At 44.1% G+C, this 16,572-nt stretch overlaps 1 protein-coding gene across 7 annotated transcripts in view; it reads left to right on the top strand.

Moving 5' to 3' along the window:
• Window positions 1-16,572, top strand: part of LOC110520004 (double-stranded RNA-specific editase 1) — a 195,657-nt gene that overhangs the window by 38,839 nt on the left and 140,246 nt on the right. For all 7 annotated transcript variants that reach the window (XM_036974213.2, XM_090229577.1, XM_090229578.1 and 4 more), the window contains exon 2: window positions 7,773-7,848. The gene's annotated coding sequence lies outside the window, so the exon portion shown is untranslated. The remainder of the gene's footprint in view (window positions 1-7,772; window positions 7,849-16,572) is intronic.

The raw sequence follows: 16,572 nt of genomic DNA, 5'->3' as shown, positions 1-16,572 counted from the left end.
GCTCTGACACGCTCTGTCAACTGTAAGACCTTATGTAGACAGGTGTGCCTTACCAAATCATGTCCAGTCAATTGAATTAACCACAGGTGGACTCCAGTCAAGTTGTAGAAACATCTCAAGGATGACCAATGGAAACAGGATGCACCTGAGCTCAATTTTTAGTCTCATAGTAAAGGGTCTGAATTCTTATCTAAATCAGGCATTTCTGTTTTTGTTCCAACCCAGCACCAATCGTAGCACAAATGATCAGCAAACGGTCGAGCACTTGATTAGGTGAGTCGGGTGTTTTGTGCTGGGCAGGAGCAAAAATCTGCACTCTACCCAGGGTATTTATTAAAAACGTTCTTCTAATCGATTTTGCAACGACCTCACCTTCCACTCTATGATCAGTTAACAGTGAGAGGTCAGTGTCCACTCCACAGCCACCTGAGTATTTTACAGCGGTCACATTATTTAATTTTTTACCCCAGACATACAATGGGACCATACGGGCAATTTGAGGAGACAGGGGCAGTAGATCAACATTTTTACTCCGTGTTTTTATAGCGATCAATCCGGTCATGTTGACGTGTGAAAAAGAGATGGTGTTCCTGGAGCAGACGGGGCTTTTTAAACGGGGCCGAGCCGTTGGACAGCTCTCGACTATTTGATGGACAGCTGGATGTGTTTGGCCGAGTTAAACAAGTGGAACTGGTTTGGAGGGCTTGAACAGAAGCTAAATGAAGTCTATTATAATGCAACTTCTGCCACAGCCGAGTGTGTGGGGCAATAACAGTGTGTCCAAGAAAGACAGTCGCACAAACTAAAATGGACGCAATTGCATTTGTGCCACACACACACACATTATGCATAACATAATGACACACCACACACACACACACACACACACACACAATGTGCACTTTCTTTGGTTCCACACCAAAACCTTTTTGTAAGCTTTTTAAATGTTATAGACCCTATACAAATATATTGACCCTTAAGTCCAATTATTCGGACAGAAAATGTGCACGCACATGCAGTGATACGGAGTATAGTACGTCAGCGAGTGAGTGGATGCCATGCTGCTTGGTACTGACCCTGCTGGGGAATGAATCCTCCCTGGCTGGACAATCTCTCAGCGAGGGAGCTGGTGCTCCCTGCTCTAGAGTCGCTCCCTCCCTCCCTCCCCCCAACACAACACACACACACACACACACACTGCATTATCCTGATGAGGCATAAGGGACCACCTTGGCTGGGTGTTTTTTTGTGTGTGCGCAAAGGGAGTTGGATGTTACATCTGTGAGGGTCATCTTTCCCTTGTGCTCTCACAGTCTCGCTCGCTTAATCTCTTTCCCTATTCCTCTCTCCAGCTCTCTCTCTCCCGGCCACTTCCACTGCAGTAGCAGCCTCCCATCCCAGTTGGAAGGTGGGACAATTTTGAATGCATTACACAAGCACTGTTTTCCTCCGCAGTGGCCTGCTGCCTTCCGACTCCCCTCCCCTCCAGCTGTCCCATATCCCCCCCCTCCCTTTTCTAAACCACCCTGTCATAGTCATTCTCCTTTATGATCATTTTATATTTTGTTCTATGTCATTTTGTTACTAGTGTTTGACTGGAATCTAAAGAAACGTGTTTGTGTTGCGAGACCACACAGAGCCTAATCTCTCTGTAATAAAAATTATACTGCTCTCTGCGTCTCTCCCTCGCTCTCACTCCCTATATATTTCATCTCTCTCTCGTTTGTAATTTGAGGGTATATCTCACCTGCTGTCTGTCACAGGTCATGGTAGAAGATGTTTTTTTTTTCCGTCAGTGTTAATCTGGTTCGAGTGAATCTTAAATCACGACTTCCTCCCTCCCTCCCTCTCTCTCTCTCTGCACCAGAGACTGATGCACCTGCCCGGGCTTGTTAGCCTTGTGATTCACCGCCAAGAAGATGACATGAAACACAACTCTCCAGGAAGAGGGCTTTTTATTTTTGATGTATGGTGATTTGTGGTGCTCTCCTCCCTTTGTGTGTGTGTGTGTGTGTGTGTACAGAACGAGATGGCTCAACAGCATTATGGTAGAAGAATGACAATTGCGTGTGGATTTTCATAACCGAGTTTAAGCTTCTGAGCGTTGTTAGCGCGGGCCAAATGTCATCAGCTTACACAGCCTGTTGCATCAGAGTCATGGTTGTCCTCAGTATCATGATTCAAAGTGAATGATTAAATGATTACACGACAGCATCATCTTATCCTTTCAATGTTATCATCACTTAGATTTTGTGTAATCGGTGTCAGTGTCTTTTTGATTTGACTCTCACGCTTATCTTTATCGTCATCGTTATATAAACGGTGACAACTGCGTTTTTATCATAATCTTATAATCACTGTTAGAATTTGCAATTGTTTTTCCTCCATCTTCCAAGTTCAAAATCCTCCTCACCATCCCATGGTTATCTCACTGTAGCCTGACCCTCCCTTTTTTATGAGAGTGTACTGCTGCATCTGCCAAGAGACCTGACCTTTTTATGGCACAGGTGGTTGTGCACGTTCCCCGTAACCACAAGGTGTCTGGTTCAAACCCTGCACTGACAGTTCCCCCTCAATCGCTACGTTAGCCCTGTCGGAACAAATAGATTGGTCCCAGGTTTTAGACCGTAGCTTTGTTTACACCTGGGATCCAGGGCAGGAAGAGCGAGAACAACCCTGAGGCCTGAGAGGATGTGGGATAACTGAATCAACCTGTTGTCAGAGAGCATACAGTTTTGGTCTTGTTGTTGTGGGTGGGTGGGTGGGTGGGTGGGTGGGCACATGCTCTACCGGTCAAAAGTTTTAGGATTCCCCCATCCCCCCCCCCCCCCCCAGTTTTTATTGAAATTTAAGCAGTTCAAATGGCCAATGGTACAAAGGTAAGCAGTGAACTGCCAGAGGTTAAAACGTTTTCAGTTACCATATTATGCAGCCCTAGCGACACCCATTCTCTCACCCTCCTTTGCCCTTTTCCTCCTTGGCCTTTCTGACCGTTTCCCAGCACTCGTTGAATGAGCAAGAGCCCTGACCTGCGTTGCCCCTGGCTCGTCATTCATAATGAATGATGTTGAGTCTGTTTGCGAGATAATAATGGTAGCGATGGGAGACTGGTGTCCTGGGGAGACTATCACACACTGTCATTCAAGCCAATAGGAGCTCTTTGATGTGGGGAGCCAAGCGATTTCATTGGGTGAGATTGACAGTTTGCGTCCTTTATATGCCCCTTTTGGTTTATTTGCAGTAGTATTTATTTTAACCTTAATTCAACTAGGCAAGTCAGTTAAGCAAATTCTTATTTACAATGACTGCCTTGGAAGGAACAGTGGGTTAACTGCCTTGTTCAGGGGCAGAATGACAGATGCTTTACCTTGTCAGCTCAGGGATTCGATCTAGCAACCTTACGGTTACTGGCCCAACGCATTTTCAGTCTTGTGAAATACGAACATTTGGCTTTGGTGTGCAAAGCGCTGCTCAACTGGGTTTGAAATGGGCCAGGGACGTTCGTTATTGTCCAGCTCTCTGCAGCAATCGAAGCAACTAAATACTCGTGTTGCGTGTCTCTAGCACTTAGAGCATATTGCTGCTTTGCAGGGCTATAACAGCCTCTTTTTTTCTTTCTTTCTTTTTCTTTATACTGCCCATATGAACAGTGGAGGAGTGAGGGCTTCTTGGCTCTAGCAAGAGGTTGCTGCAGTCTCGTTGAGTACTGCTGACGCTGCTGCTCTACCCTCATTAGACCTGTGATGTTTTAACTGTGTTTCTTGCTTGACGAGGCAACAGTCTGCTTATTGCATACAGTGCCTCCTGGCCCATGGCCCAGGGAGATGAAGCCACACGGAGGGAGATAATCAACCTTTTTTTGTATCGTCTAATGTATATTTAATGGGGTTCTTTCGAGCCCCGGAGGATGAGCAAATAGTGTTAATTTTTTTCTTTGGCGTCCTATGCAGTAACCGTATCATTGCAAGCAAGCGAGAGAGCATTTTAAGAGTTTGTCTGAGTCGTAGGGAAATCCAACGATGGGAATCCATCCAGCCTACATTTTTGGCAGACTCAATGGAATGGGGATAATTACGTCTGTGTCGAAACTGTTCTGATCAGTTTCGGTTCCGCTCCTTTCTGGAAGGTTTTCTGCCTTCTTGCTTATGCCTAGTTAAATGCACGGAGATCATTTTGCTGTAAGCGTAATATTTTGTTTCCTTGATGGTCTTTAGAGCATCAATGGTAGGCTATCCTTTGTTACAGAAAGTCAAATCAGTAGGGATGTTGGCAGCAGTCTCTCCCTCCAACTGCATCAAGGGGTCATTTTAAACTTGGTCACAAGATAGCTAGAAGATAGATAGCCCGGTCTGTTTCTGGATTTCACAACGCTACATTGTTGCATTTGCAAAACCATACCAACTTGGCGATCAGAAACAGGATTGTCACCCAGGCTACAAAAGTGCTTGCAGTCTGTGGGAGATTCTTCACTGTCACTAAGTGTTGTTACCATAGTTGAACTCTGGTGTCCAAAAACACCTCACTAGAGTTTCTCTGTTCTTTAATCCACACCCCTTTCCTTGTAACATGCCCCTAATCTTCATCAGGCACTTTTTTTGCCCCCTTGACAATGGCTTGGATACATGCTGAGAAGACGAAGGCTGTAATTGAGGGGTGGAGACGGTTTGTGGCTGTAAAAGTGGGTACGGTTGTATAGGCCTTCCTATACATCTTTGTGGTACTGCAGATACGCATTATCATTAGGGTTGTGACGATTCCAGTATCACAATTTATTTTTGTTTTCCATGGGCAAAAATGAAAACACAAAGCAGACCTAACTCTTTGGTCCATAAAAAAAAACAACCTGTTGTAAAATATTGTTTGCTATAGCTTGGAAACTAAATGTGACTCAGGATGACAACATAATATTTGTTTCCAACATTAGGGCTGTTTTTCCTAAATCTGCTTTGTTTTGTTTCCTTGCCATGATACTAACAAGTATCGCGACGCCGGTGTCATCCCGGCCCTAATTATCCTATCCCGTAGGGAGTTAAATTCTGGCGTTGTAGTGCGCGTGTGCGCGCAGTGGGTTTGTGTGAGTGCTTGAGTGGATATTTATGTCACAATCAACAGTGGGCTAAGATCCCTAATTTAGCTTCAGACGCTGTCTTGCATCTGTTTTCGCTTGCGTGATGTGGATGCGTCTGGGGACTTGCTCAATTTAACTGTCATTTCACTGGCAGCCTGGTCTCAGTGTTTGACAGGATGTGCTGCTCTATTTTCTAGGCTGTGTTTTAAAGCCAGGATGATGCCGTCCTATGTGTTTGCCAACATCTGTAGCTTTTGCTCCCCATTTCCCTCTTATTATGAATGGAGATACGTAGCACAGGGTTGCGCTTACTATGCCAGAAATAAAAACAACCCATCCTATGTCATAACAGATCCATAACCATGCAGTGTTTAAAAAAATAAAATAATTCCGCTTGAATAACATTTACGGTTAATGACATGATACCTGTCATACCATGCCGTGTCGGATTGTTGCGATTACCATGAAACCAATGTTGCAACCTTTTTAATTATGCAACAACGTCCCCATGACAAACTTTTTAAGCTCGTCATGATTTTTAGGACCCCAGTGGCCTGATGACGATCCCTGTGGTATCAAATCGAGTTGTCAACATCTGGAGTAGCTTTTGGTGTGCCAGCATTACACGGAGGACAAGAGTTTGGTGGTGAATAATCTCAAGGCTAGGCTAGCGACTTCCGGTGGAACTGGAGGGCACGTAATTCAAATAAATAATCATAAAAGTTATGGATATTAAGCATTTAGGAACATACAAGTGTCTTATATTGGTTAAAAGCTTAAATTATTGTTAATATAACTGCACTGTCTGTTTTTACAATAGGCTTTGGAAGAAACCAGCCTGAAACCTTGAACAAAGACTGTTGACATCTAGTGGAAGCCATAGGAATTGCAATCTGGGAGCTGGATTTGGATATGCCCCAAAACTTTCAATTGTAAGGAGTATGGGCTCTCACAAAAACAAAAAAACATTCTGGTTAGTTTTTCTTTTGGATTTTCTCCTACTATATCTATTGTGTTATAGTCTCATACATTATTTTAATATTTCTTCAAACTTCAAAGTGTTTTCTATCTAATGGTACCAATTATATACATATCCTGGCTTCAGAGCCTTAGTAACAGGCAGTTTACTTTGGGCATGTCAGTCAGGTGGAAATTGAGAAAAAAGGACCCTAGCCTGAACTAGTAGATAGGCCGGTGCGATAAGGCGCGAAGGCGACCCCCTCGTTGTAGGAGAAATCCCCCCCCCTGTCTTGGCTGTGATTATGGGGGCTCAAGGAGAGGAAGAGCACTTTGGTGAGGGCCTGGAATACTGATGCCCTTCTCCATCTCTTCCGCACATATGGGCCGTGATAAGACGTGATGCATGGAGAGTGGCTGCTTCAGACCCAACTTGACCATATGCCACGTGCTGCAGCCGTATGGACTGCACCACTCACCCCACACTAGCCTCTTTTGGTTGGCTGAACAGCTCACTTAAGGGCGGCACAGTGCTTTTAATTGTATTTATTTTTTAATTCAAGCTAAGTGGAAATCGCTCTGTAAAAAAAATAAATAATTGTTACTCCCCATCATTGCTAACAAGCAGTTTTTGCATTCATTCAAATTTAATGAACACTAATGAAGTCATTTTCCTCTTTCCCTTCGTACCAATGTTTCATCCACGTATATTGCATACTTTGAGTTGAATCTATCTGCTCAAATATTGTTTGGAATGCTTTGTCCAGCCATCTTCATTTTCTAAGTGTCGAATGGCCGTCGGGTTTCCTTTGACATGACCAACCAGTATCGGGTCAATGTTGTCACTCAAGGATAAATGACCATGTGATATCTGATTTGCTTACTTGTAGTTGTTACTGTAATGGTCCTGACTTGTATCATCGTGCAGACTGACATTCCGGCTGGCATGCCAAAGCCCATTACCTATGCCAGTCTTGCCACCTGCACTGGGCACTGCCTTATTACACAGATCGTGTTCAGGTCAAGTCCCTAATTGATTGTGATTTGCTCAGATGCCAGGGATCAAATTTACTCCGAAGCTAAGGTAACCCTTGTCAAAAGGAGTCATCTTGCCACTTTTTCCCCCCCCTTTTTTTGTTGCCTCTCACCTGTCTCGGGTGAGACTTCTACTTAATGCTCCTATAATTGGATCACCTAATGCAATTAGTTGGGGGGGGGGCCGTCTGACCCCTCTGCCAGTTTCCTTGAGCCTTACAAATGTGGACTACCACACAGTTTGATGTTTGGCAGACACATTTTGTGATGTCACACCGCTGGACTGAGGGTCGGAGCATCTGGGTAAGTGGATACTTCTCCACTTGGCATGGGTGTCTGGGAAATTCGGACACTTCCCATTTAGGTTTAGTATTGTTATCTATACTGAACAAAAATATCAACGCAATCTGCAACAATTTCAATGATTTTTACTGAGTTACAGTTCATATAAGGAAATCAGTCAGTCAAAATAAATAAATTAGACCCTAATCTATGGATTTCGTATGACTGTGCAGGGGTGCAGCCACACACTGGGGAGCCAGGCCCAGCCAATCAGAATGAGTTTTTCCCCACAAAAGGGTTTTTATTACAGACCGAAAATAAACTTTACATCTTGCGTTTTTATAATTTTGTTCAGTGTAGCTTGGCTGACTTCTCTGTTTTACACAAAGAACAATATTATTATAATACTGATATTCTCTCTTCTTTTCAGAGCTCTGACACCTGCCCGTAGGACATTGAAACTTTGGCAAAGAGCTGCATCACGCCACTGACCGCCCAGAGACGCAGTAAGTTGAAAAGAGTGTAGTTCACCACACTTTTACGTGATTCGTGACTCTCTATAATCAGCATTTGAAAAAGAAACTCCAGCACACTGGTATTCTAGAATACTCCACAGACAATTCAGGCTTTGTGGACTGTTCATTGGTTAAGGTCGCTGTCACTACTCTAAGGCTGACCTGTGGAGTCCGACTTCCGACATTGTGGGATTTAGATTTCTCTGACTTTTCAGATTGTTCGTCCTTACCCAACTTGTGCCTGACAGACACGACTTTAAGCTTGTAGATCAATTGGAGCAGCTGCAGTTTATTTGTTTTCAAATAAAGTATGACTAGCTGCTAGGGTTTGTTCAGTATGAGACCTGGGTAGGTGTGGCTCTGTCCGGGCCTTTGAGTGACATGGCTTGACATTGGCACCAAGAGGACACAATCCTCAATCTTCAACTCGGCAACAAGACCCAGTCCCTTCAACAGTTAAATCCATGAATATGTAAAAAGGCAGACCGTATGAATATCATATCCCTGTGTTGGGTAACCCAATAGCTTTAAGGCTGCCTTATTGAAAGTGACACTACAACCAACCCGGGTTGCGTTTCCGATGCCCGACACATTAATAATTAAGGTTGCCCATATGACCACCGCAACTATGAGCTCCGTATCATAAAACGGCAGTGTGCGTTACACCAAATGGTTGTAACCTGCGTCATCTGGCACACAGAGACTTTTTGATGTATTCTCTCAGGTCATAGAATATAACAATTCTACCCAGTTTCTATTTTTGAACAGCCCAAATAGCAGGGGGTCTGGGATTCTTATTTTTCTGTCCCCTGTTGGAAATCCAAACCAAGTTAGGTTGATTAGGGCTGATTTGTTGTGTACTATGCTGGCTCCTAAAGGATCCGATTACCTTTTTGGAAATTCATTTTTTTCCCCCCGTTTTTTTTGCGTTGTGTAAGGCCCCCCCAACTTGGTCCTGAGCCGTCTGAGCGCTCTCTGGGGGATGCCATGCAGTACGGAGGAGTGGAGCACTGACTGAATGCCCGGTCTGTTCAGCAGCTCCCCGAGGCTGTGGCACGGGCAGCAGTGCCTGGCGGTGTTGAAGTGACTGCGTTAAGCTGGCAGCATTGACGCGCTGAGACTGTCGTTCTGTTGTGCAGGCAAATTAACTCCCTCAGGAGCTCTGCTGGCTGGAAACCTGGGCGCTCTCCTCTCTTGCCGTTGCCTCTCCCATTCTCTCCCTCTCGATCTGCACACGCTAATATAGGCCTCCAGGGGAGCCTGATCCACACATATAATTGGCAGTGTACTGGACACACACACACACACGTCAGTGCCAGCACCGGTCATGTTGAATTTCATTATATGCGACGCATGCTTTTTAGGGAAATTGCCAGGGAGGGGAGTGTGACGGTTACAATGCTGATGTTCATCCTGGCAGGATTGCCTGTGATGTCCTCTGTCTCCCCCTCTTCACCTCCGTTACAGTAAGGATTATTTACTGCAGCGTTGGCAAAATAGTGTCAACACACTGAACCAGTCAACACAGTGAGTCAATGAGTGCCGCCACAGGCAAGCACAGCAGACTGGGTACAGGATACCGGCAAATGCTGACGGAGATACTATTGTGGAGAGCAGTCATAGTAGACAGACCGACCGAGACCGGCGTTTAGGCAGGCAAACCGACAGGCATTGTTTATTGACAAACCGAGACCCACCGACAGGATTGAGTCACGGTCTAGCCATTTTTGAACATGCATCCACCCACAGTGTGCTTTCTGCCTGGGCATACTGCTCTGCCCAGGTGTGCACTGACAGATGGCAAGGCTATTCTTGATGGGACCGCTTCTATTTAAATTAGTTCTTGTTTGTTTTTTTATTATTTACTGAATCTTCACTATAGTCTAAGATGTCTTGCAGTGATATTTCAGTTATGTGTTAAGATGTGTTAATTTGTAGGCAGCCTGCAGGGAGAATCGTTAAGACATAGACCATCTCACCTTGGGCTCTGTACTGTGTGTGTGTGTGTGTCCATGCTTTCATATGACACTTGAACTTTCACTGCCCAGACACACATGCCCACATACATACAGTTTGTCGGAAGTTTACATACACGTTAGCCAAATACATTTAAACTCAGTTTCACAATTCCTGACATTTAATCCTAGTAAAAATTCCCTGTCTTTGGTCAGTTAGGACCACCACTTTATTTTAAGTGTCAGAATAATAGTAGAGGGATTTTATTTCTTTCATCACATTCCCAGTGGGTCAGAAGTTTACATACACTCAATTAGTATTTGGTAGCATTGCCTTTAAATTGTTTAACTTGGGTCAAATGTTTCGGGTAGCCTTCCACAAGCTTCCCACAATAAGTTGTGTGAATTTTGGCCCATTCCTCCTGACAGAGCTTGTGTAACTGAGTCAGGTTTGTAGGCCTCCTTGCTCACACACGCTTTTTCAGTTCTGTCCACAAATGTTCTATGGGATTGAGGTCAGGGCTTTGTGATAGCCACTCCAATACCTTGACTTTGTTGTCCTTAAGCCATTTTGCCACAACTTTAACTTCCTGACTGATGTCTTGAGACATCAGTTGCTTCAATATATCCATATAATTTTCCATCCTCATCAAGCCATCAGTTTTGTGAAGTGCACCAGTCCCTCCTGCAGCAAAGCCACCCCTACAACATGATGCTACCACCTCCTTGCTTCACAGTTGGGATGGTGTTCTTCGGCTTGCAAGCCTCCCCCTTTTTCCTCCAAACATAACGATGGTCATTATGGCCAAACAGTTCTATTTTTGTTTCATCAGACGAGGACATTGCTTCAAAAAGTACAATATTTTTTACTCGTGTGCAGTTGCAAACCGTGGTCGGGCTTTTTTTATGGCAGTTTTGTAGCATTGGCATTTCCTTGCTGAACGGCCTTTCAAGTCATGTCGATATAGGACTTGTTTTTACTGTGAATATAGATACTTTTGCACCTGTTTCCACCAGCATCTTCACAAGGTCCTCTGCTGTTGTTCTGGGATTGATTTGCACTTTTCGCACCAAAGTACGTTCATCTCTAGGAGACAGAACGCGTCTCCTTCCTGGGTGGTATGTCGGCTGCGTGGTCCCATGGTGTTTATTCTTGCGTACTATTGTTTGTACAGATGAATGTTGTACCTTCAGGCGTTTTGGAAATTGCTCCCAATGATGAACCAGACGTGTGGAGGTCTCCAATGTACTTTATGAGGTCTTGGCTGATTTCTTTAGATTTTCCCATGTCAAGCGAAGAGGCACTGAGTTTGAAGGTAGGCCTTGAAATACATCCACAGGTACTCATCCAATTGAGTCAAATGATGTCAATTGGCCTATCAGAAGCTTCTAAAGCCATGACATCATTTTCTGGAATTTTCCAAGCTGTTTAAAGGCACAGTCAATTTAGTGTTTGTAAACTTCTGACCCACTGGAAATGTGATGCAGTGAATTATAAGTGAAATAATCTGTCTGTAAACAATTGTTGGAAAAGTGACTTGTGTCATGTACAAAGTAGATGTCCTAACCGATTTGCCAAAACTATAGTTTGTTAACAATAAATTTGTGGAGTGGTTGAAAAACGTGTTTTAATGACTCCAACCTAAGTGTATGTAAACGTCCGACTTCAGCTGAACACTCTCTCTTCCAGCGAGCATTTTATCAGCCCAAATGGAGCCAATTCCCACTAAATAGGTTTTCAGGCGCTCTACTTAAGTAGAGGAAGAGCAGGATAAGCCCTAGTGACTCTGACTCGTGTACTGTGCCTTCAGAAAGTATTCAGGGGTATGAATGCTTTCTGAAGGCTCTGTGAAAAAGGATATACTTTTTACACTTTAGGCCTCTTCATATTTGGCTTGATCAACTACAGACGCTATGGTGACTCGCAAGACTTGTGTCCTTCATGAGGAGACTTGTGGGGGAATCCATTTCAATGGAAAATAGTGATTGGATACCATGTTTTTGCTCCCGAGACGTTTGTTTAGATTTTTATTGCAGTGCCTGATATGTGGGAGTGATGTCGTGTACAATGCAATGCCTTCTCTCTTATGGAGTGATGTCACAGCATTAATGTTCCGAATGTAGGATTAGCGTAATTTTTTTGCCCAACCCATAGTTGGGTTGACCTGTTTTATCCATGCATCGTTGGCCCTAATGATTCACACAATTGGTACATCGACTAGGACAAAAAGCCTATTTAAATAGGAATTCACCTGAATCTGTGATGTTCAGATCACTTCAGAATAGCACCCTCTATACGTGCATTCTCTCTTTCTCTCTTCCTGCCTCTTTGTCCAACATGTCCAGACCTAGTCAAAAAACAGTTGGATCTCATATCAAAGTGCTGTAGGTTTTGGATCAGCGACTGTATGGCCAGCGATTTGAAATAACAACCCACTCATTCTGCTGGAACCCAAATAGAGGCTCATATCTATCACTGTTAGTGCCGAACATGACCCATTGGAAAGGTTTTGTTCAATGTCATTAGTACACTTTTCACGCTATCGACCTGAACCAAACTGCGCTGTCTCGGAACACTGTTCCGGTATTTACGGTGGATGCGTAACCAGGCCAGCTCGGTACAGCTAGTGTGCCTTGGCTCGGTTTGGCTCAGTGTCAAAAGCCCCTCAGTCAACAGCAAATATATGGGCTTGCTTGTCTGCCTTGAGCAGTGATGTAATACCAGTGATGGCAAAAGCCCAATAGACCAAGAAAGACTGAAGAAAACAGCAAACAACAATGCAAAAAAAAAAAAATTAAAATAAAGAAACAAAAAATTATTAGATCAAAGGACAACAAAAATCACAACGGCGATGCCAACTGTATATGTTTGTGTGCATGTCTGGCACTATTACATGAATGTGTGTGTTCATGTATGCGTTTATTTCAATGAGAGAGAGTGTGTGTGTGTGTGTGTGTGTGTGTGTGTGTGTGTGTATGCACGTGTACAGACACCTGCACCACATCAGCCTCAGGCAAAATGGCATTAGTTGAAAAAACACTGCCACTCAATGTCAGTGAGATGTTTTATTTGTATTTTTTGTGTGTTGCTGCCTTGCTAAGTTTTCTTAGGTCTCTATGTTGTGTTGTCTCTCTTGTTGTGATGTGTGTTTTGTCCTATATTTATATGGTATTCATTTATTTAATTTTATCCCAGGACCCCGTTCCCACAGGAGGCCTTTTGGTAGGCTGTCATTGTAAATAAGAATTTGTTCTTAACTGACTTGCCTAGTTAAATAAAAATCACTCTCCTTGCTCAAAAATCACTCTCCTTGCTCAAATAGCCCTTACACAGCCTGGAGGTGCATTTTGGGTCATTGTCCTATTTAAAAACAAATGATAGTCCCACTAAGTTTAAACCAGATGGGATAGCGTATCCCTGCAGAATGCTGTGGTAGCCATGCTGGTTTAGTGTGCCTTGAATTCTAATTAAATCAGTGTCACCAGCAAAGCACCATCACACCACCTCCTCCATGCTTCACGGTGGGAACCACACATGCAGAGATCATCCGTTCACCTACTCTGCATCTCACAAAGACATGGAGGTTGGTACAAAAAATATCCAATTCGGAGATCAAAGTACAGATTTCCACAGGTCTAATGTCCATTGCTCGTGTTTCTTGGCCCAACTCTCTTTTTCCTATTGGTGTCCTTTTAGAAGTGGTTTCTTTGCGTGAAATCAGGCCTTCATGGTCGAATTGCTGCAGTCCCCTCTGAACAGTTGATGTGTCTGTTACTTGAACTCTGAAGCATTTATTCGGGCTGCAATTTCTGAGGCTGGTAACTCTAATGAACTTGTCCTCTGCAGCAGAGGTAACTCTGGGTCTTCCTTTCCTGTGGCGATCCTCATGAGAGCCAGTTTCATCATAGCTCTTGATGGTTTTTGCAACTGCACTTGAAGAAACTTTCACAGTTCTGAAATGTTCCATATGGACTGTCGTTTCTTTTTGCCATAATATGGGCTATAACAGCTCAAATAAGTAATCTTCTGTTTACCACCCCTACCTTTCCCAACACAACTGACTAGCTCAAATGCATTCAGAAAGAAATTCCACAAATTTAGCTTTTAACAAGGCACACCTGTTTATTTGAAATACATTCCAGGGGATGACCTCATGAAGCTGGTTGAGAGAATGCCAAGATTGCACAACACTGTCATCAAGGCAAAGTGTGGCTGCTTTGAAGAATCTCAAATATAAAATATATGTTGATTTGTGTAACACCTTTTTGGTTACTACATGATTCCATATGTGTTCTTTCATAGTTTTGATGTCTTCACTATTATTCTACAATGTATAAAAGTAAAGGAAAACCTGTGAATAACTAGGTGTGTCCAAACCTTTGACTGGTATGGTACGTATTCAGAACCTTTTAATGATTACTTTGTTGAAGCACCTTCTGCAGCGATTACAGACGTCAGTATGACGCTACAATCTTGGCACACCTGTATATGTGGGGAGCTTATCCAATTCTTCTCTGCCGATCTGTCAGGTTGGATGGGGAGCGTTGCGGTACAGCTATTTTCAGGTCTCTAGAGGCCCTGTGGCCTCTGGAGGAGGTTTTCGTCAAGGATCTCTGTACATTGCTCCGTTCATCTTTCCCTCGAACCTGACAAGTCTCCCAGTCCCTGCCCCTGAAAAATATCCTCAGAGCATGATGCTGCCGCCACCATGTTTCACCGTAGGGATGGTGCCAGGTTTCCTCCAGACGTGACGCTTGGCATTCAGACCAAAGAGTTCAATCATGGTTTCATTAGATCCGAGAATCTCTTTTCTCATGGTCAGAGTCCTTTAGGTGCCCTTTGGCAAACTCTATGCGGGCTGTCATGTGCCTTTTACTGAGTGGATTCTGTCTGGCCACTCTACCATAAAGACCTGATTGGTGGAGTGCTGCAGAGATGGTTGTCCTTCTGGAAGGTTCTCCCATCTCCACAGAGGAGCTCTGTCAGTGACCCATCGGGTTCTTGGACACCTCCCTGTCCAAGTCCCTTCTCAGATTGCTCAGTTTGGCCGGGTGGCCAGCTCTAGGAGGAGTCTTGGTGGTTCCAAGCTTCTTCCATTTAAGAATGATGGAGGCCACTGTCTTGGACTTTTTATTTATTTATTTTTTACTCCCCAATTTCGTGGAATGCAGTTGGTAGTTACAGTCCTGTCCCATACGGACATGGGAGAGGCGACGGTTGAGAGCTGTGCAATCTCCGAAACACAACCCATCGAAACGGGACAGTTTCTTGACACAATGCCCGCTTAACCCGGAATCCAGCCGAACCAACGCGTCAGAGGAAACACAGTACACATGGCGACCGTGTCAGCGTGCATTGCGCCCGGCCTGCCACAGAAGTCACTTGTGCGAAATAGGACAAGAACATTCCTGCTGGCCAAAACCTCCCCTAACCCGGACGATGCTAAGCCAATTGTGTGCCGCCCCATGGGTCTCTCAGTCGTGCCCGGCTGCGACAGAGTCTGGACTCCAACCAGGATCTCTAGTTGCACAGCTAGCACTGCGATGCAGTGCGTTAGACCACTGTGCCGCTCCGGATGCCTTTCTTGGGGACTTTTAATGCTGCAGACATTTTCTGGTACCCTACCCCAGATCTGTGCCTCAACACAATCCAGTCTCGGAGCTCTACGGACAATTAATTTGACCACATGGCTTGGTGTTTGCTCTGACATGCATTGTCTTATATGGGACCTTTTTATATAGACAGGTGTGCGCATTTCCATATCATGTCCAATCAATTGAATTTACCACAGGTGGACTCCAATCAAGTTGTGGAAGCATCTCAAGGATGATCAATGAAAACAGGATGCGCCTGAGCTCAATTTCGAGTCTCATAGCAAAGGGTCGGAATACTTTTATGTATAGAAATATTTATATTTAGGATTTTTTATACATTTGCAAAAATGTCTAAAACTGCTTTTGCCTTCTCATTATGCGGTATTGTGTGTAGATTGAGGAAAAATGTAATTTAATACATTTTTTAAACAAGGCTGTAGTGTAACAAAATGTGGAAAAGGTTAAGGGGTTTGAACACTTTCTGAATGTACAGTCCAGTCGACACAGTTGTTTAGAAGCTTGGCTCGGATCGAGTACAGGAAAGTGCCAGGTCAGCTTTTTGGGCATTTGGCTAAGAAACTCCCCACAGATATCTGCATCGCTTGCATCATCATGAGATTTCTCTTCAAGGGACAGATGGGGAGAGGGAAGTGCAGAAGAGAAAAACAGTAGAACAGAGTGAGAGATTTTTATTTTATTTTGTCAAAGCCTCAGGGCAGATTGATTTGTCGAAAGTGACGCGCACATTCGTGAAATATTTATACCAAACAAAAGAACGCCAGAGCGTATCGCTATTCATTATCGGAGCACATGTGCTTCGAGCGTGTAAAGGCTTTATCATATGTACCCTTGGAAAGCATTGCAGGGGACAAGGCTGATTTATAACATGCGCGCACACACGAATAAGCAAGCATGCGCATACCCAAAAACACACACAGATGTGCTTTTCAAGAACCTCAGGTGGCTGTCAGTGGAGGTGGCTGACCGGTTTAATGCTCTTTGGCTGATCACAGATCACAGCCTAGCTAGTAACGTGTGTGTTTGTCTGTGTATGTTCACATACGCGCATCGTGTCTCTAGGCCTACAGTATACTGCCTTTATGTGTATGCGTCATGCTGCCTGTGTTCATCTTTAGGGGCAAGTGTGTGTGTCTAGCCAGATCTG

This window comes from Oncorhynchus mykiss, chromosome 3 (assembly GCF_057628025.1).
Source record: "Oncorhynchus mykiss isolate SJ-2025 chromosome 3, ASM5762802v1, whole genome shotgun sequence".
Lineage (NCBI taxonomy): Eukaryota > Metazoa > Chordata > Actinopteri > Salmoniformes > Salmonidae > Oncorhynchus > Oncorhynchus mykiss.
This window is presented reverse-complemented; position numbering and strand designations above follow the sequence as displayed.